The sequence below is a fragment of the Schistocerca americana genome, chromosome 2, assembly GCF_021461395.2.
Source record: "Schistocerca americana isolate TAMUIC-IGC-003095 chromosome 2, iqSchAmer2.1, whole genome shotgun sequence".
In the NCBI taxonomy this organism is placed as follows: Eukaryota; Metazoa; Arthropoda; class Insecta; order Orthoptera; family Acrididae; genus Schistocerca; species Schistocerca americana.
Window position 1 is genome coordinate 437,678,498 of NC_060120.1, and position 26,301 is coordinate 437,704,798.

At 40.4% G+C, this 26,301-nt stretch overlaps 1 long non-coding RNA gene across 1 annotated transcript in view; it reads left to right on the plus strand.

Annotated features, from left to right (window-relative positions):
- The window catches only part of LOC124592723, a 63,409-nt gene extending 51,778 nt beyond the window's left edge, over window positions 1-11,631 (plus strand). Inside the window, exon 3 of the long non-coding RNA XR_006977607.1 lies at window positions 11,582-11,631. This is a non-coding gene — a long non-coding RNA (uncharacterized LOC124592723). The remainder of the gene's footprint in view (window positions 1-11,581) is intronic.
- Window positions 11,632-26,301: the final 14,670 nt, after the last annotated feature.

Genomic DNA, 26,301 nt, shown 5'->3' on the forward strand with positions numbered 1-26,301 from the left:
GCACAAATGTCCCCATTGGCACTGCCACTTGCATAGTTAATGATACATCAAGTGGGTACAGGTGCCCCTGCAGATACTGCTACTTGCATAGTTAATGCCATTGTTGTTCCAGCTTGAAGACATGCATCACCCCTCCAGATTACTTGCCATGTACAAATACACATAAAAAATTGTGCACAGCAGTTGCACTCTCCTATTTATTAGATAATTAGCTGCATACCTGGTAGTGCCCAGATACGCATTTATTCTAATTCTGTTAGTCCATCTCCTCCTTTCCCATCCCTCTGCCTGTCTCCTCCACCCCTTTCCTTCCATCTCTTTCTCCTCCTCTCTGTTCCCCTCTTTCACCCTCACACTCTTACCCATCTCCCCCTCCCCCTCTCTCAGCCCATCTTCTATCTCTTTTCTCTGTCCAATTCCTCTTCCCCAGCTCCCTCTCCATCTCATCCTCCACCCTCTCTGTATCCATCTCCTCCCTCCCCAAAATCTTTATCCGCATCGTCCATGCCCTCTCCCTCTGTCAATCTCTTCCTCCCCTCATTCTCTGTCCATGTATCAACCCTATTCCGTCTCCCCCCATCCACCCCTGCATAGGAGGTGTGTACCAAGTTTGATTGAAATCAGTCCAGAGGTTTATTCCGTCTCCCCCCATCCACCCCTGCATAGGAGGTGTGTACCAAGTTTGATTGAAATCAGTCCAGAGGTTTTGGGAGTATATTTTTACTCATGACTTTCCCCACAAACCTACATCACATATATTGCACATATGTCTAACATATTTCACACATATCTGTACACATATTTTACCTGTATCTCTAGCAGACTTTGCTCTGCAGCTTCATTTCCATGCAGCCCAATGTCATATTCCCTGAACTGTGTGTCATACGTCGACATAATTTTGTAGGTACTTTCAGTAATGTAATTCAATACTGTCTGTGAAATGTGCTGTGAATAGCATTAGTTGCAAAAAAGAAATAAATGCAGCAGTTTTTCACACATTTCAGTGTTTATGACTTAATATCACTTGAATTATCTGTCATAGAATGACATAATTTTGCGAATACAATCAGTGGTATATGTTAATAATGTCTGCAAAGTGCGTCACCAATACATTTTGAAGTAAAGAACTAATAAATTAAAATGTTGTGCCTCATGTGGCTGTTTTACTGAATGAAAAGTGAAAATGTACAAGGTGTACAACTTTGCTTCCACTGTTTGCCGATAGGTGGTGACAACGGTAAATAGCGGTCGAATGAAATAGATCGCAGACATCAGGCAGTTAGCTTGGACCTCAGTCAACATAACCTCATTCATACATTAGTCGATTTGTGTCTGCATCATAAGTGGTTTCAACACTTCAAGAATAGCGGTTTTAACGTCGTAGACCGGCATAGTGGTGGAAGAGAGAATGTTTTCAAAGATGCAGAATTGGGGACATTGTGTCAAACTCAAGAAGAATTGGCATGATTAGTGGGAGTGACACAGCAAGCCATTTCAAAATGTCTCAAGGCTATGGGCATGATTCAGAAAGAAGAAACTTGGGTTCCACATGAGCTGAAACCAAGAGATGTTGAATGGCATTTGTGTGTTTGTGAACAGTTGCTTCAAAGGCAAAAACAGAAGGGATTTATGCATTGTATTGTGACCGGGGTCAAAAAAAGGCTTCATTGCAATAACCCTATATGCAAAAAAATCATGGGGATATCCCGGCCGTCCTTCCACGTCGACGGCCAAACCAAATATTCATGGCTCCAAGATCATGCTCTGCATTTGGTGGGACCAGCTTGGCATTGTGTACTATGAGGTGTTAAAACCAAGTGACACAATCACAGGTGCTCATTATCGAAAGCAATTAATGCATTTGAGCTGAGGATTAAAAGACAAATGCCCACAGTACAGCGAGAGACACCATAAAGTGATTTTGCAGCATGACAATGTTTGACCCCACGTTGCAAAATAGGTCAAAACATACTTGGAAATGTTAAAATGGGAAGTCTTACCCCACCCTACCTCCTACATATGGACATTGCTCCCTCTGACTATCACCTGTTTAGATCAATAGCACATGGCCTGGCTGATCAACACTTCTGATCTCATGAAGAAGTCACAAATTGGATCAATTCATGGATCGCTTCAAAAGATGAACAATTTTTTTGCCGCAGGATTTGTACACTGCCCGAAAGGTGGGAGAAAATAATGGCCAGCGATGGAAAATATTTTGAATGATACATGTGTAACCAATTAGTTTTATTAAAGCCCGTCGTGCTTGGGTAGCTCAGTTGGTAGAGTACTTGCCCGCGAAAGGCAAAGGTCCCGAGTTCAAGTCTCGGCCCGGCACACAGTTTTAATCTGCCAGGAAGTTTCATATCAGCCCACACTCCACTGCAGAGTGAAAATCTCATTCAAGAAAAGTTATGCCTGTGCCTCTGAGTGCATCAAGGAAATTCAGTTCACTCCTTTGCTTGTAATTGCATTCATAATTCTGTCATATGCTAAGTGTTGTTTTCTAACCAATTTTGGAAGATTCGTTGAACAAACGTGCCTAATCTGTCAACATCAGAGTGTGTTTGTCTTTGCAAATCACATGCGAGCAGGCACAACCATTCCCAATTTTACCCGTGCCAAACATGTCTTCAATTGAAACAAATGCTTCATAATAAAAAATTAGTATAAATTGAATATCTATATTTTGATTTGTAGCTTGTGTTATTCCCAAAGATCTTTTGGATTGGCTCAGAAGCATATTGTTGATATAATTGCAAATAACATATGTATTTGCTGTGGTTGAGCAGTATTTGATGCATCAGCATGCGAACTGTCCAAATGTGCATCAGTCTCAAGGTTTAACTCTTGCAGGCTTCACGATAAGTGCCACATACTTGACTGTCTCCTGTTCTCAGTTCTTGGAAGGATATTGGTCCATGTACATTAATTAATAGTAAATGCAAGTTAAAACATTATTCATTGTTTGAGTGAATAGTGTACACATGGACTAACACATTGGTCAAATATAAATTGGGATATTCTGCAGCTGTTTTACCTCACTTACGATAATGGAAATTGTCAGCTATTGCATTCCATGCTTAGTATGTTGGCACTTCAGAATGAAGTAACTCCCTAGTAAGCATATCATCTGTGCACAATGAGAAAATTGCAGTTAATGTACTTGACCAATTTTATCAAACTGGTAATACTCAATTTTGATGTGTTCTCTGTGTATTTTTTTAGAGTAATGGTGAATATGATACAACCCAACAAGTATCGACTTCAGCGCCATAGTTTTTTTTTTTTTTTTTTTTTTTTCTTTTTTTCATCTGATAAATTTGCTGTTGTCTTTGGTTGATCATAGACAGTAGAGTGGATGCCCAGCAATAGTCCCAACAAAGAAGTCTCTTGTGTATTGTTCCATGTATTTCATACCGAACGTGTATGATGGATTATTGTTTAGTAAATCACATGGACTATGAATCGTGTTTTTGGTGATGACTTCAAATAAGTGCAAAATGGTATCAGCATCTGGTATTTCTGCTAAGATGACTTGATCAATTTGATGTGATGTGACGTTTTTGATCAACCAAATAAAAATGTGTGCATGTGCAGTTCTCTATTTTGCCATTCAGTGGAATACATCCAACAGTGTGTCTGCTCAAAAACATGTTGCTTGACTTTGAAATCCTTTAAAGATTTTAGTTTTTGTTTGAATGTAGGCACAGAAATATCATGATGATCTGTTGATAATGTTGATTGACTACAGTTTGTAACACAGTGACAGTTGATTTGTTTATCAATTTTTCCCATGAAATAAATTAAAAAAAAATTGTGAGTGTGTTTGGCAGTGGTGGTAGTGATCCTGCATGATTATAAATTTTTTCTTGTATTTTGACTGCTATCGTTTAATTCTTGCATATGATATTTACTGCACTGAACAGTCTTATTAGGAATCATGAACTGTACTTGCATATATTTGCCAAGAAATATTTCGATTGGCTCATGTCACCTGACACCAGTGTTGATAATGGTTCAGATAATTAACATAATTCTGGCAAATTTTGCTTTCCACCTGCGCAGCACATTCTTGGTGTATCATTATTAAATTTTAGGGCACTGGAACACACAAATAATGCACCCATTTTCCTAAAAACAAACTCAGATGAAGACTGTAATCATAATTAACATCGTAATGCGGTGCACCATGGTGCAAATCAGCATGCAGTGTTTGTATGGATTGAGCTGTGTATTAGAATGGTTTCCAAACTTGAACCCACATTGCTTATCTGTTTCTGAAGCTCATGATGCCTTTTTCTTTTGTGCTTTCTGAGACAAAAGGCAACAGGCAATAAACCAATATGTGGCCATAAAAGCCTCAACATTTTTATACTTGGCTGAGTTTTTGCACCTGTCTCTATTGTTCATAGCCCAAAACATGGCTGAAATTTCTTTAATTTCTTCTAAAATGGTTAATAAAAGCCTGTGCTATGGTTTTTCATGAAGTTGTGACCTGTCAAATCTAATTGCTCTTTCTTGTACATTGTCTCAATGTTCCTAATAATTTTATGTTCTTTTTATGCTGTTGTATTCTTCAATTCTTCTTCATTTTTATTAGCATGCCATATTTTTCAGGCCTTTAGTTTTTCTGTTATTCCCTTGTCACACTCCATTGTCCACCACAGGTGTTTTGTATTCTTTTCTCTGGGATTTTTTGTTTTGCTTCATGATGTAATTTCTCTTCTACTTCTTCCCCATTCCCCGAATCTAATTTTCTCATGCTTCTGTTTAACTATATATTATCTTCTTTAAGTTTTAATTTGTAAATTTAAAAATCTTTTGAGAATTTGATTATTGCATATTGTGGACCAGAAGTCTTACTTTTGTTATGCGGGTGATTCATGGAGATATGTAAATATTTTAATATGTTATTCTACAAGTAAAACTAAAGCAAAAAGTTCATATAAACATAGGTCTGCAAATGTTTAGTTACGGCTAATAAAAGATTTTGCCTGAAATTTAGTGACTTCGCTAATATGAAGCCATTGCAAACCTGTACAGGGTTAAAGTAAAGCTTGATTTACATTTGTTTTGTTGTTACTGGACTAGTGAATTTAATAAAACGTGTCCCAGACATGTACCTGCAGCAGTTTTACAGAACATCCAGAGGAAGAGAGATTATTATACAAATAAATTTGTTTACTTTCCATTAAGAATGTAGGAACTTTTATGTCATTGTTGGTAACCGATAGTGAGTTGTTTCGGTCATTTCCAAACCTTGAAACGAGTGAGTTTTCTGTATTTTTCAGTGAAAGAACATAACAACAACTGTGTATTTAAGTGAAACCACATAGTAACTGTTGTAGTTTGCAGATTATTTATGAAATAGGGATATCTTTCAAATTTACCACAGAGGAATTTTTCCAAAATTAAATTCTCTACAACTTCTGTTGAAAACTTTGTGCAGTTGTCTAGAATTTAAAAAAACAACTTGGGCCAAGTAGTTAATAAATTAAAAATTTTACAAAAGTACTTCTTTCTTTCTGTGGATATTCTGGAAAACTACTGCAGCTATGTGCCTGGGACATCTTTTATTAGATTCACCAGATTAATAACAATATAATAAATGGAAATCGTGCTACACTTTATCCTTGTACAGTTTTGTGATGGTTTTATATTAGCGAAGTTGCTGAATTTCAGGTAAAATATCTTATTAGCCATAACTAAACATTTGTGGACCTATGTCTATATGAACTTTTGTCTATAGTTTTGCTTGTAGAATAACATATCTCCATGAATCACCCTGTATATTGAAAGGAACACTTTAATGTCCCATGACAACTAAATTGCTTAATGCATTTTAAATAATGTGGGACAATTAGACCTTAAGAACACCTGAGGATGTAAGTGCATGGTGCCAGTACTGAGCAACTGCAATAAAACGGCTAATGTGGCAAATTTGACTCTCAGTCAGTTTTAAGCAGCATTTCAACATCTCAATATATTTTAATTTGTTTGAGTGTTCCTTTCATTATGCATAATTATTTTAGCTGTAGATACTCTAATTATAGGAGTGTTTGCTTACTTTTGTTGAAAAAAATGATCAGTTTCTTTATTGAATCCTTTTTTTTTATTTTTCACTTTCATTATCCCTTTGGAATTCCACTCAGTTGTTGCAACATGATCTACCTGAAATTCTCTAATCATGTTATTGGTTGATAATGTTTTTAGGTAACTTTATGAATTTTGTTAGTGCTATTTTCATGTGAAAATTTTCACACAGATGTATGAGTCTTTTCTATTTATATTCATTTATGTGCAAACAGAATAATTACAAATAATTTTTCCAAATAGATTTTCTTAACCAGTCTGAGCATTAAAATCTCCTAATAAAATGTATACATTTTTACATGGCACTTTATCTAACTTTGTACCATTGTTCCCAGAACTCCTGTAGTTTCTCTGGGTTATTTTTTTCTTGTCATTATTGGTTGATGCATATGCATTAATTAATGTGTATCTCTTATTCCCATACTGTACTGTGAGAAGAGGGAATCTTTCTGAAGGTATTGAAAAATTTAGCACTGAATCTGTTAATGATTTGTTAATTATGAATGTAGTACCTAGTGAGGTTTTTCCTGGTTTCTCTTTGCACATACTATAATTATCTTAAACTGGTGTTTCTTCATGTGTAAATCTGGTTTGTTGTAATGATGATATTTTACTTTGTAGTGAATTGAGCATATTTGCCAGTTCTTTGGGTTTATTACCTTTTATCAGTGCTAGAATATTTAGAGGCTACTGTATAAATGGCACTCTCTGGAGATCAATGTTGATCTTACAAGGAGACAGTACAAGTTGCTCAAGATTTGATGATTTCCAAGAACTGATGAGTACAAAACATTTCAAAAACCATAACAGAGCCATCGGTAGCTGAGAGTATAGTGTAAAAGTCTTGTAAATAGCAAAGTTGGAGGTACGAATCTGATTTTAGCAACCTTTTTAAAAAAATTATTTCAAATTTTTTTTTTTTATCAAATGGATATATTAATTACCACACAAGCAAATACTGAATTATGATTTTTGTGAATAATATACATTTATTTTTCGTTACCATCCATAAGAAAGTAATAAAAATTTGATAAAGAAATGTGAAATGTGTTACTGTTAAAAGAAAAGTATGTAAAGCAGTATTCAGAAGGTCATGCACAAATTGAAGGATTTAACATACAACAATATTGGAGTAGGAATTTATGATATTGGAAGTAGTTCTGTGAATGCTTTGGACTGTTGGAACAACAAGGACAAACAGTGCACATGTACCTTAAGTTTAGCAGAGATGATGTTCTGTTTACTCAGCTGTGACTACCATGTTCAATACAACCATAACTACATCACACAGAATTCTGACACACACTACCAAGCATATAAGGCAACCACAAACATCGTCAGACACTGTAAGTGTACTATTACATTTTGCAAAGTACTGTACATGCCCCAAACATTGCATTTGTCTTTGGGAATGCTGCAGTGCACATTACCAATCCATAGAAGTACTGCAATAACAACCCACATTTGTCAAAGAGCACAGATTCCTTCTCATCCCATCTAGGAAGTCTCTCGTGACCTGGGGTTCTGGGCAACTGTTCTGAACTCTCACCATTTCCTAAATTTCAGTAGTCCTTTTCCTTCACCCCTCTTCATTCCCCTTCAACCCTTCTGCCAGAAGGAGGAGGCACTGGCTCTGAAAGCATGCAAATTTCAGTGCATTTTTATGTGTGTGGTCTCCTGCTACCTCTTGGTGAATAGATTTTTCATCTATCCAGTTACATTTACTGACATGAATATAATAGAGGGAAAAATTCCACATGAGAAAAATATATCTAAAAACATAGATGCTGTAACTTTCCGCTCCCGGGATTGAAATGACTCCTTACCCTCTCCCTTAAAACCCACATCCTTTCGTCTTTCCCTTTGCTTCCCTCTTTCCTGATGAAGCAACCGTGGGTTGCAAAAGCTTGAAATTTGTGTGTGTGTTTGTGTTTGTTATTGTGTCTATCAGCATACCAATGTTTCATTTGGTAAGTTACAGCATCTTTGTTTTTAGATATACAGTTACATTTACTTTCAGAAATAAATTAGTTCCAATGACAAATGGTAATCAGATATATGTACACTTCAACTTATACATGAGACCTTAACAGCATGACAACAAATGGAATTTGTTTGAATGACAAGAAGTTTTGTGTATGCATGAATGGTACATTATCTGTGCTGAAGTTGCGGTGTATGTGCATTGATTATCCTTGGTGTTCTTGACATTCATAAGCTTTCACTGGCTGAGGATTACTTCCAAGACCATAAGCTCCTATTCTAAAGTTGTTGTATTTTGACTTTTCAGTCAGCTCCTTAAGTCTGTATGCAACTTTTAGATTGAACCTGTATGTCAATAATATTGTTCAGAGATTAGAAATAAATGTGATGTTTTGCATTTTTGTGCAGAGTTTTATTTTGTTGTGAATACTTGCATTTCATGTCATTAGTAATAAAAAAATGGTGAAATGTTATTTTTTAATCCTGTATTTATTAATTAAAATTACCATTTGCTAATAAATATTGAATAAAAAAATAGGTAAATAAATAAATAAAAATAAAAAAAGAGAATTCCTTTAAGCGGGATTGAAACCAGTAACTTTGCAATTACTAGATTTCGGTGCTGTGCACTCATTTACTACCAGTTCTGTTACATTACATGAAATGTTTTGTACTTAACAGCACGTGTAAATCTTCAAAGTCAATTTTTTCGAATATTTTTGAGAATTGTGTCATACTGCTATTGTAAACTGGTGTCTGGCCACTGATCTCCAGAACCTGTAAGTATGAAGGAAACTGTTCAGGCCCAGCATGTGAGTTCCCCTTTGTATTCAGAAAATGAATGCAGCTCATGAATTATGTTGTGTAACACTGGACATAGACCAACTGAATGAGACATGCTTGGCAACACCTCTAAATCAACCATTGACATGATTATTGCTTTTTGACTGCAGGAATTAATCTTACATCATAGATACAGAATGTTTATTATTCTATGTTTCATTTTGTAAAGATGGAGTAAGATAAGTAGATGAAGCCTTTCAAGCTTCTTAAAGAAACTTCTCCACAGCTAAAAAATGTAGAAATAGATATCTGCAAAACAAATGAAAAGAAACAGTTGTACTGGTAAAGGAGGTGGCCAACAAACACAGTTAGGCGTGTACAAGAAGATAACTCAGTAATTTGTTCATTTTCACTGTGTACATTAGGAGTTGAGATATATGTAACTTGAACTGTTGTAGGTTCTTCTGTGGTGCTGAGAGAATAAAGTTCTTGATTGTAACAAATATTCTTGAATGCTGATACACTTACTTAAGTCTCTGACACACAGTAGTGTTTAGTAGTGTCATTCTAAGTTGACATATTGTCCTCACTGCAGTCTTTTGTACTAATGTTGATAAGTCTGTCAATGCACTAAACCTCAGTGTGAAACGCTGAGCATGGTTGCTTAAAAAGATGGCCAATCAGTGTTGCATGTAGTTAGATCACATCAGCTCTGGTGGCAGTATGCTTGGCGCCACCCAATGGAGAACAGCAAGTGACGGATAGTGAGCTTGCCCTGATGGCAGGTTTAAAAGTGCTCTCTCTCTTGCATAGCTGAGAGCAGCTCATGGTACACCAGATGTGGTCAATGAAGATGCCAATCAATACTGCAGAAACTGTATAATTCTCAGCACTAAGGTTCTTGGACATGGAGTACTGGCCATCACAGTGGCCCTTAATGCTAGGAAAAAGCATGTTTCATTGTCCTTTGGTATGGTTTCAAAACATAGAGTTGTCATTGTTATCTTTGTAACCAATATTCTAGAGAATATACCATTTCACAGTTGATAATTTTTGGCCGCCTACCATTTTCCATTAGGAGGCACATCCAGCTGCACTGTGAACATAAACTGTAGATGACTGTGGCATCGTGTTATACTTTCAGCATTTGCTGAACGTGCTTTTTAATACTTAGGAGGTATTAAAGCCACTGTTGCTCATTGCTAAAGAAATTATTAACACAGAGCACACATTTATGTTGTTTGCTGCCTACTAAAAGGTTGGTCTTACAACTACAGTGGTTCATTGATATGATAATTGCCTTTCTCAGACATTTGATATCCAGCTATTTGGGGACCTACAGTTTAATACGTACAATGATGCAGTGCATTGCAGCTTGCTGTTTTGCAGATTAACCAGCATTGTCAGAGGTGTGTGTGTGTGTGTGTGGGAGAGGGGGGGGGGGGGGAGGGGGGGGGGGGGGGTTTGACCTACATTCACAAACTGCTGTACCATTGGCACTTTAGTTCAGCATGTAATCACTAAGCTTCCAAGACAACTTCATTCTGTAATTGGCCTGTAAACATGACCTTAATAATTGTCTTACACGTTCATACTATTTCTGTTCATTAATTGATGTGCAGTTGCCACAGCAGATTAAGCACTTGTTCGATAGATTAAAAGTTAATACGACATGTGAAGTTACTGCTGTTCAAGCTTAGAGTCTTTTTTGTAATAGATGTTCAGTCATTATTGAATGTAGTCGATCTCCATAAACTTAACTGTTTGCTGCAAATAGTTTGAATTTCCCAGTCATACTTTCCGTTAAGAATTTTTATTGGAGCAATTAACTGTAGTCATTATCTACATCACCATTATTCTCTTGGACAAAACTTTATAAATCCAAAAAATCATTTCTAAGATCATCAGTGTGGGAGTGTTAACAGCACTTTATTTTATATTTACCTTCAGCTTGTACTTGAGTTAAACAAAATCTACTCTTTTATAGTTTCACTAGATTGTTACATAATGACTGCAACTGAACTTGATTCTGTTTGCAAAATGTTGCTAGTTACTGTTGATCCTAGTTTGCAGTGAAGCAATCACAGAGTAAACGTTTATGCAATGCAGGTTTCCAAGGCAAGCTAGATCAAAGTTCTTTTTTGTGCATGTCTAGAATCAACTACTTTGTACAGTCAGCTCTTAATGTTCCAGGCCAATGGTTTATTCTGGGTTTTAATTTTGTGATTGTATTTACAACAGTGATCCGAATCGTCCTTGCGTGTTGTTTTGGGCTCCCCAAAACCAAAACGCACAGATGTGTGACTTGTTGTATTGATGGTTTTACCTTGTTACTTATCACCTGCAGCAGTTACATCTGTTGGGGATATTGTCAGCATGCTTAATTGCTTTAGGAACACTTTGCTGTGACGATACTGAAATAACTTCTTAGGTTGTGGGCTCCAAAGTTGACTACTCAGCTGCATCTATAACGTGGTGCAGGTGCTGCTGAACACTGACACCAACATGTCATAGAGACGTGATCTATGGATGGCAGTTTTGGTCCACCCAAGATATCTTTTTTTCTCTGATACCCTCCATACCTGATCAATATTTCTCCATCTTATATCTGGGGACGTGCCTGATGGAAGAATGGCAACTCCACACAGGTGTTGTTGTGATTATTGTTATTATTATTGTTATTTATTATTATTACAGATGTTCTCCATCCTTCTTTCAGGAGCTCAAGGATGAAGCTAAGTTGACACATAATCACAGTACAGCAGAAAGGTATTGTACAGTTTTTTTGTATCGTAAATTTTTGATTTTGTGTACTGTGTTTGCAGCTTAACATTATAAACAGCACAGCTGAAAATATGGCAATACGCACATATGCACACGATTTGATGAATACTGTTGATCAGTATTTGTGGTTTCCACATGCTTTTCTGCTGTGACACACTCAGCCATAGGCTCCTATTCAACTAACAGCTAGCGTTCCTGCAACTGAGTAATGTCTACATTTATTTTTCTTTCTATTTGTACCCCAGTTGTACGAAGTTTATGATATGACAACGTTTTCCAGCTTCATTATAATTAATATTTCTTTTCCGCAAAGTTGGGGAGAAGGCACACTTAAAAATAGCTCACACTAAGCTTTGATAAAATTGTTCGTCTGTTGAGACAAGAGAAAACATAAGTAAAATTGGACTGCACTAAATTGATATCCTCTAATCACCTTGCCTGATGAATAGAGTTTTGCAGTATGCAAATGTCATGTCTTGATATGGGTAGCCCACATAATTCCTGTCCACCTGGCAAACAGTGGACACTCATTGATGAATACAATCATCATGACATAATAAGAAACGAATGTTTGCCCACCCATGAAAAAGTATCATTTGGCATACACTTTTTATAACATTGACATTTCTCATGAGGGATCAAGTGTGCTCACATCTCTTATAAACTGTCCTCAATTGTGAATCTCTGCAACACGACACACTTATTTGAAAAGTGAAGAAAAAAGAAGTAGAATATGTGTATCAGATAACTTGATATAATATCCTTCAGCATGGTCGGTTGGTGGGTTTGGAGTATAAAGAGACCAAACAACAATCCTCCAGCATGACTGTGACTTTATTGTTTGTGAAGCACAAGCTGTTGACATGTGCAGGTATAGGCATATTCCAACACCTGCTATTCTTCAGCCGTAACTGCTACTTGCAACACTTACAGTGCTGACATTGTCACATGAAAATATTTTATTTTTTTAAATTTTGAAAAAAAAAAAAGGATCGTAATGAGATACTTAGAAAACTGGGCTATGCATAGCTCTGTTTAAAAAAAATGGCTCAATAAATTCGCAGGGGCGACCGTTTAGATCTTCTGTCATGCCCTGCTCCTAAACTCGCTACAAATAATAACATGTACCTGTGATCTTGCTGTCAAATTGTGAATGCATCAGTTAGAAGTATGAATTAATAAAATAATCAAAAATATTAAATAAAAGATAATAAATAATTAGTAAAATGGTTTTATTCTAATGTCTGAAATTTTTGAAGATGACACCAGAGAATTACATTAAATAATGTTTATTCCAGTAACTAATCTCAAATAAATGGTAAGTGGTCCTACAATTACAAGTTATACAACAGTCAGAAAGATAACCTTATTAAAATGCAATGAAGGTAATTGTGTTACAAGAATGGTATCAGAATCCTCAAGGTAAGTAGTCACCCAAGAAATGCATAAAACTTCAGTTCATTTTGTGATCACAGTAAATGAAATAGTCATTAGCTCAAAATAATTCACAATTCTGCGTGACGGTTTATGCATAAACACACAAGAGATAAGGAATAGATACTAATACTGTGTCTAGTTTTAATTCCATAATACAGGGAGTGCAGTAGCCACCAGAAAGATTGCGGGAGGTGCACATCGGCATGGCGCGTCACGGACAGTAGTTGCTGCAAGTAAAGTCCCGTCCACCAGAGGGCATGCGAGAATTTGGCCGCACCCTGTGCTGGCAGAACAACAACAACTCAGGCAGCACGGGCCATGCCCAGTCAGTTCACACGGGCATGCCTAGCAGACAGTTCCCGGTCTACGCTATGTGAAGTGTGACGGAAAACGTGAATCGTGTTACTACACAAGTGGCAATGAATAGGGTAGTTCTTTCGCATGTTGCGTCATTGTTCCGGTTTCGCAGCTTATCCACGGCATGGAGGTTTTAGTGCGGGCTTTGGTTGAGCAGCAGACGGAGCTCTTGGCAACCATGAAACAAGTGCTTCCCGCGTTGCTCTCCACGCAGTCTGCTCCAGCGCCGTTCCCTCCTCCCTTTCCCCCGTATGACGAGACGGCGGAGGATTGGGATGCATATGTTCATCGCCTTTGGCAGCATTTCCAGGCATTTCATATTGCCGATGGGGAGGTATGTCGTGCTCTTTTCTTGTCTTGAATATCTCAAGTTTTGTGGCAGCTAGCGCCGTTGCAGGAACCCTCGTCCTTGTCTTTTGATGCCTTATGTTCCTTGCTGTCTTCATATTATCGCTGCCTCACGCATGTTGTGGTGGCTAGGTTCAAGTTCTATCAATGCAAGAAACAGCCCCATCAGTCTTACTGGACATGGGCCGCTACCCTGCACGGTCTTAGTCACAAGTGTCATTTTGTCACGGAGCAGTCGTGAGAGTCGTATGCCCACGTTATGGTGCGCGATGTCATAGTTCGTTCTGCCCATGATAGGGAGGTCTGGCATTGGGCCCTGCAGTTGGAAGACCCTTCCCTTGAGGAAGTCATGTCCATTGCTCAATCGTATGAAGTCTCTCACACCGCAGGTCAACAGTTGGAAGCGTGGTGCGACGTCGCGGCAGTTGAGGGCAGCGTGGCCGCATCCACTATGTCCGGGGTGGACGACGTGCGAGCGGTACAATCCGGCCGCTACAGCCGCTCCCGAATGGTGCGTAAACAGAGTACTGGCCACCGGCCCCTGTTACCTTCCTGTGCGTTGTGCTATATACATCATGATCGGTCAGAGTGCCCCCAGCGTTGGGCCGTTTGTTGCAAATGTAATAAAAAGGGACACATTGCTAAAGTTTGTCGTTCAGCCTCAAAAGAATTGAAGGAAGCAGGTACAGAGGACATGGACGTTGACATTCAGGAAGTTTCTTCAGGCTGGGCTCACGATACATCGGCACACAAACTCTTTATCGAGGTGGCAGTTTGGTTGCGCCGATTACAACTGCAAGTAGATACAGGCGTGAAGAAGATGTCAGTGCTAGGAAAACGGGACGCTAATGTGTAAACAATTCCCGTATCGTGTTCGCAGCTGGTGGGAAGACTAGCAAGAAAAACTTACTCTGACCTTGGGTTGCTCCCTTTGGCGCCTGTTTATCAGTGTCTACGCGGTAATGGTAAACAGTTCATTCTCCCACTGGGGCAATTCACTAGCGACATTACTTACAAATCAGTCACTCAGCCTCTTACTTTTATTGTTGTCAGTGATGTGAGCTCCGCTAACCTTTTTGGATTGGATGCCTTTCAAGCTTTTGGTTTTTCTATCACAGACACTGTACAGTTGGTCTCCGAAGACATTCCCTATCAATCATTGAAATCTTTGATCTCTGACTTTAAGGATATCTTTGAGGAGGGCCTGGGGCGTGTTTCAGACTTTGAAGCTCACTTAACATTGAAGGCGTTGGCTCGCCCGCGTTTTCTACGTGCGAGGCAGATCCCCTTGGCTCTCTGCCCTCAGGTAAAAGCAGAGCTAGACCGGCTGACAGCCCTAGGGGTCGATCTTCCCATTTCTTCTAGTGAGTGGGCTTCGCCCCTCGTTATTGTCAGGAAACGCTCGGGAAAATTACGTCTTTGTGGCAATTTCAAGGCCACCATTAATTCCCAATTGGTGGTGGACACCTGTCCATTGCCTCATTCTGATGAATTGTTCTCCACCGTGGCCTTCAGAATATCCAGTGCCCCGGCGATATTCCAGCGTTATCTTGAGCACGTCACATCGACAATCCCTCATTGTATTAATTACCTGTATGACATAATTGTCACAGGCCACAGCATGAAGGAACACTTGCACAACCTTCGAACCCTCTTTCTCAAATTCAGGTCCGTGGGCCTGCGTTGCAAACTGCGTATGTCGAACTTCTTCCATCCGTCCATTGAGTATGTGGGCTACACCATCTCTCGGCACGGTGTCCAGCCGCTAGGAAGTTCGGTCCAAGGTATCGTCGACCTTCTGCGGCCCGATTCGCTGAAGGAGTTACAAGCTTTTTTAGGCAAGATAGCCTATTACCACCGGTTCATTCCCAGGGCTTCCACCATAGCCCGCCCCCTTTACTGCCTTCTGCGCAAGGGAGTTCCTTTTGATTGGTCGCCTGCATGCGAGTGAGCGTTCACCTTGTTGAAGGGTCTCCTCACGTCAGCGCCTTATTTGGCTACTTTTGACCCCAAAAAGCTGTTGGTCCTGGCTACAGATGCTTCGCAGTATGGGGTGGGGGCGGTCCTGGCCCATCACAATGCGGATGGCTCTGAGCAGCCACTGGCGTTTGCGTCTAAAACTCTTAGTCCCCTGCAGGCCCATTACTCCCAGGTGGAAAAGAGGCTTCAGCAATTGTCTATGCAGTTACCAAGTTTCACCCTTTCTTGTACGGCACGAAGTTTCAGTTAATCACCGACCATAAGCCATTAATATCGTTATTTGGCCCCGCCTCTCAGATTCCAGATAGAGCGGCTCACAGACTGCAGTGCTGGGCCTTGTTCCTCTCTAAGTACCATTATGACATTCATTTTTGCCCTACCGGACAGCATGCCAACGTCGACGCTCTTTCCCATCTTCTGGTGGGCCCAGATCCTAAGTTCGATCGGGAGGAGACTATATGTTTTCTTTTGGATGTGGCGTCCCACCAAGTGGTTGATGGCTTCCTGATCACTAGTTCTAGAGCGCCAGGGAAATGGCAGCTGACCCGGTTCTCCGGCAAGTAGTTCGCCTCGTTCAGCAGGGGTGGTCGTACCGACCTCCAGGCCAGGCCTCGGACCCTTTTCGTAATTATTTTGTTCTACGAGACCACCTCAGTCTTGGAAGGAGTTCTCCTTCTGGCTACCGATGATACAGCTCCTCATGTGGTTGTTCCTGCAAGTTTGCGAAGGGAGGTCCTCACATTATTACATGAGGGGCACTGGGGTGTTTCCCATACTAAAACCTTGGCTCGCATACATGTGTACTGGCCCAGTATTGACAGAGAAATTGAGCACTTGGTGGCCGCCTGTTACCAGTGTGTGAGCCAACAGGCGTCTCCTAGGTCAGCGTTCTCTTCATGGCCACCTGTAACCCAGGCATGGGAATGAGTTCACATAGATTTAGCGGACCCGCTTCTCAATGGCTTTTGGCTCATTTGTCATTGATGCTTATTCCCCATTCCCATATGTGGTTCACTGCTCCTCAACCACTTCAGAAGTTGCAATCCAGGCACTAGCAAAAATCTTTTCTGTGGAAGGTCTGCCAGTCACCCTGGTATCGGACAATGGACCTCAGTTTATTTCGCAGACCTTCCAGGATTTTTGTAGGCACTTCGGTATTCGGCACGTTTGCTCTCCTCCCTTTAATCCACAATCGAATGGGAAAGCCGAGCTCATGGTGTGCACATTTAAGACACAGATGAAAAAGCATGTGCACGAATTTCCTGCGGAGGAGGTGTTGACGTTTTTCCTGACGGCATACTTGACCACACCGATGGGAGAACACAGCTCCGCAGAGCTCCTCCACGGGCGCCAATCTAAGACTCTGCCGCACCTCCTCCTGCCTGGTCCTCAATAGTCTTCGGAAAACGGGGGTACCTGGCTTTCCACCGGGTATGTCAGTCCAGGCACGTGGGTTTGGTTGCAATCCACGTTGGATACCGGTGGTGGTCCTGCGCTGCAATGGCCGCCGGCTCTATACCTTGCACAGGGGGGGGGGGGGGGGGGGGGGGGTACCGGGAGTTGCATTGTCACCAAAATCAGCTACATCCACGTTTGGGCACCCACCCTCTGATCCCTCAGGCGCCAGCTTCCCCTTTGCTGACACCCGTGTTGTTTTCTCAGGGGACGCTACCGCCCCTCCCCCCTGTGACTCCCACACTTCTATGGTTCTCAGTCGTGGTGGCCTCCAGTAGCTCCAGCACCGTCATTGCCAGCGTTAGAGATGGCCCGGTGAGAGCCGGCCCTCCCCGCAGGCCCGGTTTGTCAGGAGGCTGGTTCACCTGTGATTGTCCCTTCACCATCGTCCCTGCCACTGGGTCTTGCCCCTCCCGAGGTGGCCCGGAATCTGGAGTTCAACGGCTTGTCGCCTGTTCTGTCCCAGGCTCCGGTGGTGGGATGATGGGGGCCTCTTCGTGTGGGTCACTTCCAACCATATTCGAAGGTTCTGGCTTGAGGGTTAGCAGATCCCACCGACTCCAGCCTTCCGATGGACATGGAGGTCATCGCTACTGCACAACGCTCCACTTTCCGATGCAGTGGATCACAGTGGCTTCACCCCCCCCCCCCCCCCCCCCCCCCAACCCCGCCGAAGGAGAAGGAGTGCAGTAGCCACCAGAAAGAACGCGGGAGGTGCACATCGGCATGGCGCATCACGGACAGTAGTTGCTGCAAGTAAAGTCCCACCCACCAGAGGGCACGCGAGAATTCGGCCGCGCCCTCTGCCGGCGGAACAACAACTCAGGCAGCACCGGCCGTGCCCTGTCAGTTCACACGGGCATGCCTAGCAGACAGTTCCCGGTCTACACTATGTGAAGTGCGACGGAAAATGTGAATCATGTTACTACAGGGAGAAAAAGTCTGAGTTCTGAACTGGGGCCTCTTCCGACTTTAAGAAAGTTAAAGTCCCATTGCAAGTTAAAGCAGTCTAGCAGACATTTATAGCCCAGAATTTATCAACTACACAAAAGTATCTTATGGTACCTCAGGCAGGTCAGCCTTCTTCCACATCTCAATGTAAAAGTCCTTAATCGCTCCCTTGAGAGCACCACTCAAAAAGAGCCCATCCTCACTTGATTCCAGTACTGTACCGCCACTAACTAATTCTCATTGGCTGAAAGCCACATTCACCAAAAATATTTATTGCCTGACTCCTCCTGAAAAGTGCTGTCCCGAAATTTCTATTGTAAATCTCTCCATGATGCACAATGCCTCTCTTTTAACATCTGCCAGTGGAGTTTGTTTAGTTCTCTCACCAGCTAAACAATCCCGTGATGAAACACACCTCTCCTCGTTTGATCTTCTCTATCTCCTCTATCAGTCCAATCTGATAGGAATCACGGATAGATGAACAATATTCAAGAATTGGGCAAACAAGTGCCTTATAAGCCACTTTTTTCGTGGATGAGTTACATTTCCTTAAGATTGTTCTGATGAATCTGAGTGTGGTCTCTGTTTTTCCCACTATCTGTTTTGTGTGGCCATTCCACTTAAGATCACTCTGGATAGTTATGCATGGATATTTTATGGCAGTCGCTGTCTGCAGCTGTTTGTCATCAATAGTTTAGCTGTACAATAGCGGGTTTTTTCCTATGTATGCACAATATGTTATATTTATTTATGTTCAGGATCAACTGCCAGAGCCTGCACAATTCATCAATTCTCTGCAGGTTGTTCTGAAAATTCTTATTGTCTTGTGGCGTTGATACTTTGCTATAGACAATTGCGTCATCTGCGAATAGCCTTAAAAAGCAACCGACACTTTCTACTAGATCATTTATATATTTGATAAACATCAATGGTCCTTTTGCATTTCCCTGTGGTACTCCAGATATTACCTTTATATTTGTCGATTTTGTTCCATTAAGAGTGATGTGTTAAGTTCTATCTGAAAGAAAGTCTTGAATCCAATCAAATGTCTGCTCTGATACTCCGTAAGCTTGTATTTTTTTTTATTAAACGGCAATGTGGGACGGTTTTGAATGCCTCCCTGAAATCTAGGAACACGGTAACAGCCTGAGCGCCATTGTCCACTGCGCTATGGATCTCATGGAGGAACAGAGCAAGCTGAGTTTTGCAGGATCTCTGTTTGTGGAATCCATGTTGATTTTTGTACAGAAGACATTCATTTTCCAAAAACGTCATAATTATTGAGCATAAAACATGTTCCATAATTCTACAACAGATTGATGTCAACAATATGGATCTATCATTGGGTGGATTTGCCTTATGGCATTTATTAAAAACAATATGTCCTGCACTTTTTTCCAATTGTTAGGTACCTTTCCTTGCTTTATCTACGATAAATTACCGTTAGAATGGGAGCAAGTTCTTTCACATAATCTTTATAGAATCTTATAGGTATTTCATCTGGTCCTGACACCATTCCACTACTAAGCAATTGTAGCTGCTTTTCAATTCTGCAATTGGTTATCTCAATATCTGCCATCTGCCATTTCAACATTCGTACAATGATTGAAAGGAGGGACAGTGTTACGATCTTCCACAGTGAAACAGCTTCGGAAGGCTGAATCCAGTATTTTGGCCTTCTTTCTGTTACCTTCCATTTTGGTGCCAGTGTGGTCGCTGAGAGAATCAATAGATGATTTTGACCCACTTATTGATTTCACATATGAACAAAATCTTGTAGGGTTTTTATTCAGGTCAGTTGACAACATCTTACATTCAAAATCATTGAACACTTCTCTCATTGCTCTCCTTAGGCTCATTTTTGCTTCATTCAGCTTCTGTTTGTCAGCTAGGATTTTACTCCTCTTGAATCTGAAATGAAATGCTCTTTGTTTATGTAGCACCTTTCTAACACGGCTATTAAAACCCATGGTGGATCTTTCCCATCCCTTAAAATCTTACTCGGAACATACTTGTCTAGGACATATTAAACAAAGCCTTTGAATTTTTTCCACTTGTTCTTCACATCTTCATCCTCATCACCAAACATCTGATGTAAACTGCTGAGATATTCTGAAATTTGTATCCTGTCACCCTTGCTGAGCAAATATAGGGTGAGTCAGGTGGAAAGGTACATGCTTTGAGGGGTGATAATATTAGTGATTCTGAACAAAAAACTATGTGGACATACGCCTACTCCAAATGGTTTCTGAGATAGAACACATTTAATATCACTCTTGTACGTTTTTCTTGAATAACTCGAAAACTGCACCCTCCAGCGAAACAGTGTCACAGTACAAAATTAAACTAATTTAAATTTCCTATAAAAAAAGGTCCTATTCATTTTTTTCTCAATAATAAATTGTTTGTGTGAAGAGCATGCGAGAATGTTGAAAAACTCACTCAACGTGCATGCGCTGTAGCTTACGTAGATTTTGTAGGCCAATTTGAGGTAGCATATTGACGTAGCAACTTGAGACAAACAGGACACTTGTGCTCCACCAAGTCAGGAAACTTTTTAAGAGACAGTCTCCATTCCTTCTGATCTGATCACGTAAGCATAGAAAAGACGTGGAGTGATTTCAAAGAGATAGTATCAATGGCAGTTGAGAGATATATACCACATAAATTAGTAAGTGATGGTACTGATCCCCCATGGTTCACAGAATGGGTCAGATTGCTGTTGCAGAAGCAACAAAAAAAGCATGCCAAATTTAAAACAACACAAAGTCCCCAAGATTGGCAAAGTTGTTTTAAATTTTGTACTGATCCCCCATGGTTCACAGAATGGGTCAGATTGCTGTTGCAGAAGTAACAAAAAAAGCATGCCAAATTTAAAACAATGCAAAATCCCCAAGATTGGCGAAGTTTTGCAGAAGTTTGAAATATAGCGTGTGCTTCAATGCAAGATGCTTTTTATAATTTCCACAACAAAACTCTGCCTCAGAATCTGGCAGAAAACCCAAAGAGATTCTGGTCATATATAAAGCACACCAGTGGCAAGACGCAATCAATACCTTCACTGCGCGATAACAGTGGTGAATTCACTGATGATAGTGACACTAGAGTAGAGTTATTAAACACGGTTTTCTAAAACTCCTTCACCAATGAAGACACAGTAAATATTCTCAGATTCCAATCAAGAACAACTACCAAGATGTGGAACATAGAAATAGATATCCTCACTGTAGCAAAGCAGCTTAAATTACTTAATAAAGGTAAGGCTTCTGGTCCAGATTGTATGCCAGTCACGTTCCTTTCAGAGTATGCTGATGCAATTGGTCCATGTTTAGCAATTACATACAACCACTCGCCACAGAAAGTTCCATACCTAAAGACTGGAAAATTGCTCAAGTCACACCTATACCAAACCAGGGAAATAAGAGTGACAGCTGAATTGCTGGCCCATATCGCTAACATCTATTTGCAGCAGGGTTTTGGGACATATACTATGTTCGAACATTATGAATTAGCTAGAAGAAAACGATTTATTGATACATAGTCAGCATGGATTCAGGAAACATTGTTCTTGTGAAACACAAGTAGCTCTTCATATTCATGAAGTAATGAGTGCTATCAACAGGGGATGTCAAATCGATTCCATATTTTTAGATTTCCAGAAGGCTTTTGACACCGTTCCTCACCAGCACCTTCTAACCAAACTGTGTGCCTATGGAATGTCACCTCAGCTGTGTCAGAAAGGTCACAGTTCATAGTAATAGGCAGAAAGTCATCGAGTAAAACAGAAGCAGTATCCGGCATTCCCCAAGGAAGTGTTATAGGCCCTCTGTTGTTCCTGATCTATAATAACAACACAGGAGACAATCTGAGTAGCCCTCTTACATTATTTGCAGATGATGCTGTCATTTACCGTCTTGTTAAGTCACCAGATGACCAAAACAAACTGAAAAATGATTTAGATAAGATATCTGTGTGGTGCGAAAAGTGGAAATTGACCCAGAATAAAGAAAAGTGTGAAGCTATTCACATGAGTACTAAAAGAAATCCACTAAATTTCGATTATGCAACATCTCACACAAATCTGAAAGCTGTAAATTCAACTAAATACTTAAGAATTACAATTACAAATAACCTAAATTGGAGCAATCACATAGATAATGCTGTGGGTAGAGCATATCGAAGACTGTGATTTATTGGCAGAACACTTAAAGTTGCAACAGATCTACTAAAGAGACTACTTGCACTACACTTGCCCACCCTATTCTGGAGTATTGCTGTGGGGTGTGAGATCCACATCAGGTGGGACTGAGGGATGATGTTGAAAAAGTTCAGGGAAGGGTGACTTGTTTTGTATTGTCGTGAAATAGGGGAGATAATATCACAGACATGATACGTGAATTGGAGTGGCAATCATTAAAACCAAGGCAGTTTCTCCTCCAATTGTGAAAACATTATGTTGGCACTCACCTACATAGAGAGAAATGATCATCACGATAAAATAAGAGAAATCACGGCTTGCACAGAAAAATTTAAGTGCTCGTTTTTCCCGCATCCCATTTGAGAGTGGAACAATACAGAGACAGCTTGACAGTGGTTCATTGAACACACTGCCAGGCACTTAATTGTGAATAACAGAGTAATCATGTAGATGTAGATGTAGAACAACGAGGAATTGCTGCTACTCCTTGAATTGCAGTGTCCCCTTGTTTTCTACCTCCATGTTACAAAATTGTGTCCCTGTGACTGGTTTGACCTCTCACATTTTCTTACAGTTCATTTTGACCTTCCCCCTGAGGATGGCATTTCATCTCATGGGGGAGTCATGCTTCTCGTCTGGGATGACTTTCATAGTCAAACCATCTCACTGAACACCTGGCTGCTGCAAGCTGTTGCAGTCCACATTTTCCTTCCTTGCTCCACCTTTTCTCTTTGTACTGTCTGCATCTGTCCATGATTCGGTGTCACAAAGGAGGACTTCCTCCAGCTAATTGGTCAACTCCTTCACCCCTTCCTGCTGCTCGGTGACTTTAATGCACACCATCCCCTCTGCGGTTCTTCCAGAACCTGTCCAAAAAATGTCCTCTTGGCTGACTATCTCAATCAGTTCAACCTCATCTGCCTTAACGCTGGAGCACCCGTGTTTCTTTCAGACTTCATGCAAACATGTTTCCATTTGAACCTGTCATTCTGCACTGCCAGCTTGCTTGTTGTCTTGATTTATCTCTTGTCTCTGACATGTACTCAAGCAACCATTTCCTGTGTGCTATCCATTTGCTAACTCCTGCCCCACCTATGTGTAAACCCAATTGGCAGCTTTCTAAGGCTGAATGGAGGCTGTACTCCTCTCTGGCCATCTTCACCAAACAGGATTTCCCCAGTTGTGATGACCAGGTATAATACCTTTTAAACATTATTCTTACAACCACAGAATGTTCCATTCCTTGCACTTCATCTTAACCGTGCCATGCCCCTGTCCCTTTGTGGTCTAAGGCATGCCACAATGCAATTTGCATGTGAAGACATGCTCTCCACATTTTTAATCTTCATCCTACAATTGTGGACTATTCGTTATAAACAGTTGCATGCACAGTGTCACCGCATTCTTCAGGACAGTAAAAAAGCTTGCTGGATTTCATTTCTTTTAACAGTTCAACTCCCTCTTCTGTCATGTGGGCCTAGCTACTCCTACTGTGGCTCTTTGAGTCCAAGGTCCATTCCTCAATTTCCAGGCTGACTAGCAGATGATGTCATTGTAGACTGCATTCCTGTCTCCAACATCTTAGGCTGCCGTTCTGCAGAGATTTCGAGCCCTACCCACTATCACTCTGTCTTCTTCCATTGGAAATGAATGGAGGAGGCTCGGGTGATACCCTTCTCCTCTCAGTGGGAGTATGTGTATCTGATCACAGTATTGGTTGCTGAGCCTCATAGTGTTATTTTAAAGATAAGAACAGTTGTAACGTATGTGAAGTATTGGATTCTGAGAGCCCAGAATTTTAATTTTCTGTCTCACTGTCTCATCTTACATTAGGATTATGTAGCATAAGTTGGTGAAGTGGCAAAATGTTTGTCGTGCTCGTTGTATACAGGCTCTGAGGTGAGGCAAGAGTTTGTTTGGTTTTTATGCAGCATTATCTCCTGATACTTCCTAAAGTCACACACTCTATGATGGCAGAACATGCAATATTCCATTCTTTCACATTAACTAGTCACGCGCATTGGTACAAAATAGGGATATGAAAACTCAGGCGAGCGAACAGATGACAAAAATAATGGTATCAGAAACAAACTGACAGTGAAGGATGTTTTTTGCATTACAAAATAATGTTGAGAATTAAAAATAAAAACAGGCTGATGTTCAGCTGGCCCAATACAAAGGTTTTTGTAACATTTAGTTAGTGAATTCTGTTGTGGCTGTTTCCAGAGAAGAAAAATGAAGTGATACACATCGGTAATCCAGTGAGATCTGAACCAGAAACTACCCTTGCATAGCATCATGGGATGAGAATGATGCCATGGAGCAAACATGACACTGATTTAGCTCTCTGCCATTGCTCGGATGATAATCAGTGCAGACAGCTCACAACATGAAATACAAAACCAGGTGAAATTTAAGTGTGGAATTACCTTCCTAGGGTTGAAAAATTGAACTTACAACGTCGATCTCATATGTATGTGATGACTATTCAGATTACTTCATCAGTATGAAAACAGACTGTTATGAGCATTTAGCATAATCGCTTTGCACGGATCCTGAAAATGAGTGAACAGTCATGAGGTGCAAACATCATCAGCAATATTGCCAACTCTCATCTGTACTAGCAATATGAAGATCTTCATGGATTGCCCACAATGTCCTCACTGCTATCCACAGCCTACTTCAGCCAGCCTTCAGTGGAGCTGCACTTCGAGACATCAATCTAAGGGACAACTTCAAACTGATATAAGGTTACACCACTAAAACATACAAATGAGTTGCAGTCATTAACCAATTCGGCTTGTGGCGAAAGCATATTTTAACAAAACTAAAAAGGTGTGCAAAACAACCCTGTCGATAATGTCAGTAAATAGTAAGCTACTATGCACTGTTTACCTCAGATGGACTGTATCTAGTTCTAATCTAGTGTCCAGCACAACTGGAATATTGGGAATACTGCCAAAATGTAGAGATGTTATGGATAACAAACTGAAACATAGATGACACATAGTAATAAATCAAATTGTGGATTCACAGGAAAAATTGAATATGTGACTACGGAAGTAGAAACAAAACAGCTTAATGTGCATTTGTGCACTTTCATATGTTTTTCATCTCTAGATCTACCATAAGTAACACATACTTGCAAGCTTGTTCATAGATTCTATGGTTTGTCCCATCTTGCTTGATACTGAGATGATGAACAAAACACAGATTCGTGTCACTAACGGTTGCTTCGAATCTGTCCAAGAGATTTTCTCCTGTTTTGTTGGTGATCTGAAGAGGTTCCTGCGACATAGATGAGGTTGCCAGGAGACAATGTGAGAAGGAGTGTTAACATTCATGACATCGGTTGTGACAGTTAGCGGGTCAGTTAATGTAGTAGTAACAGGAAGTGATAAGACAAAGCTTTTGCCACAAAAAAATGAGAATAATTTTGAAAGCTGCCACTGTTTTAGAAAGGGAGCACTTTACTTTTACACGGAAAAGGCATTGCTTTAGTGAACACACTTTCATTGCCATAATCGTAGCTGACGTAGATAGCTCGCAATGTGAAAGATGAATGTAGAGGTATCATGTGCACGAAAAGTCCATTTTGGAATCAAAGAATTTTGAAAAGTACAATATCTTAAGTGGGAATTATTCAGAATATTAAGGAAAAGCCAAGGAAATTTAGCAGGTCCAATCAGTCCCTCACTCACAAATCGCTGTTAAGATGACAGCATTACCAGACAATTCCTATGGCATTGGAAAGTCTTGACTATGCTAGCGGGAATGATGCAAGAATGGATCTCGACAATGTCTAGCTCGAGGCACTGTGCTCTCAGATATTTTTTAATTCTGAATCACTGTAGGGAGCAACTAGCATCTTAAAAAATTTGGTGATATACAAAAAACAAAGGGCTTTCTGTGTTAAGTTCTGATAGACA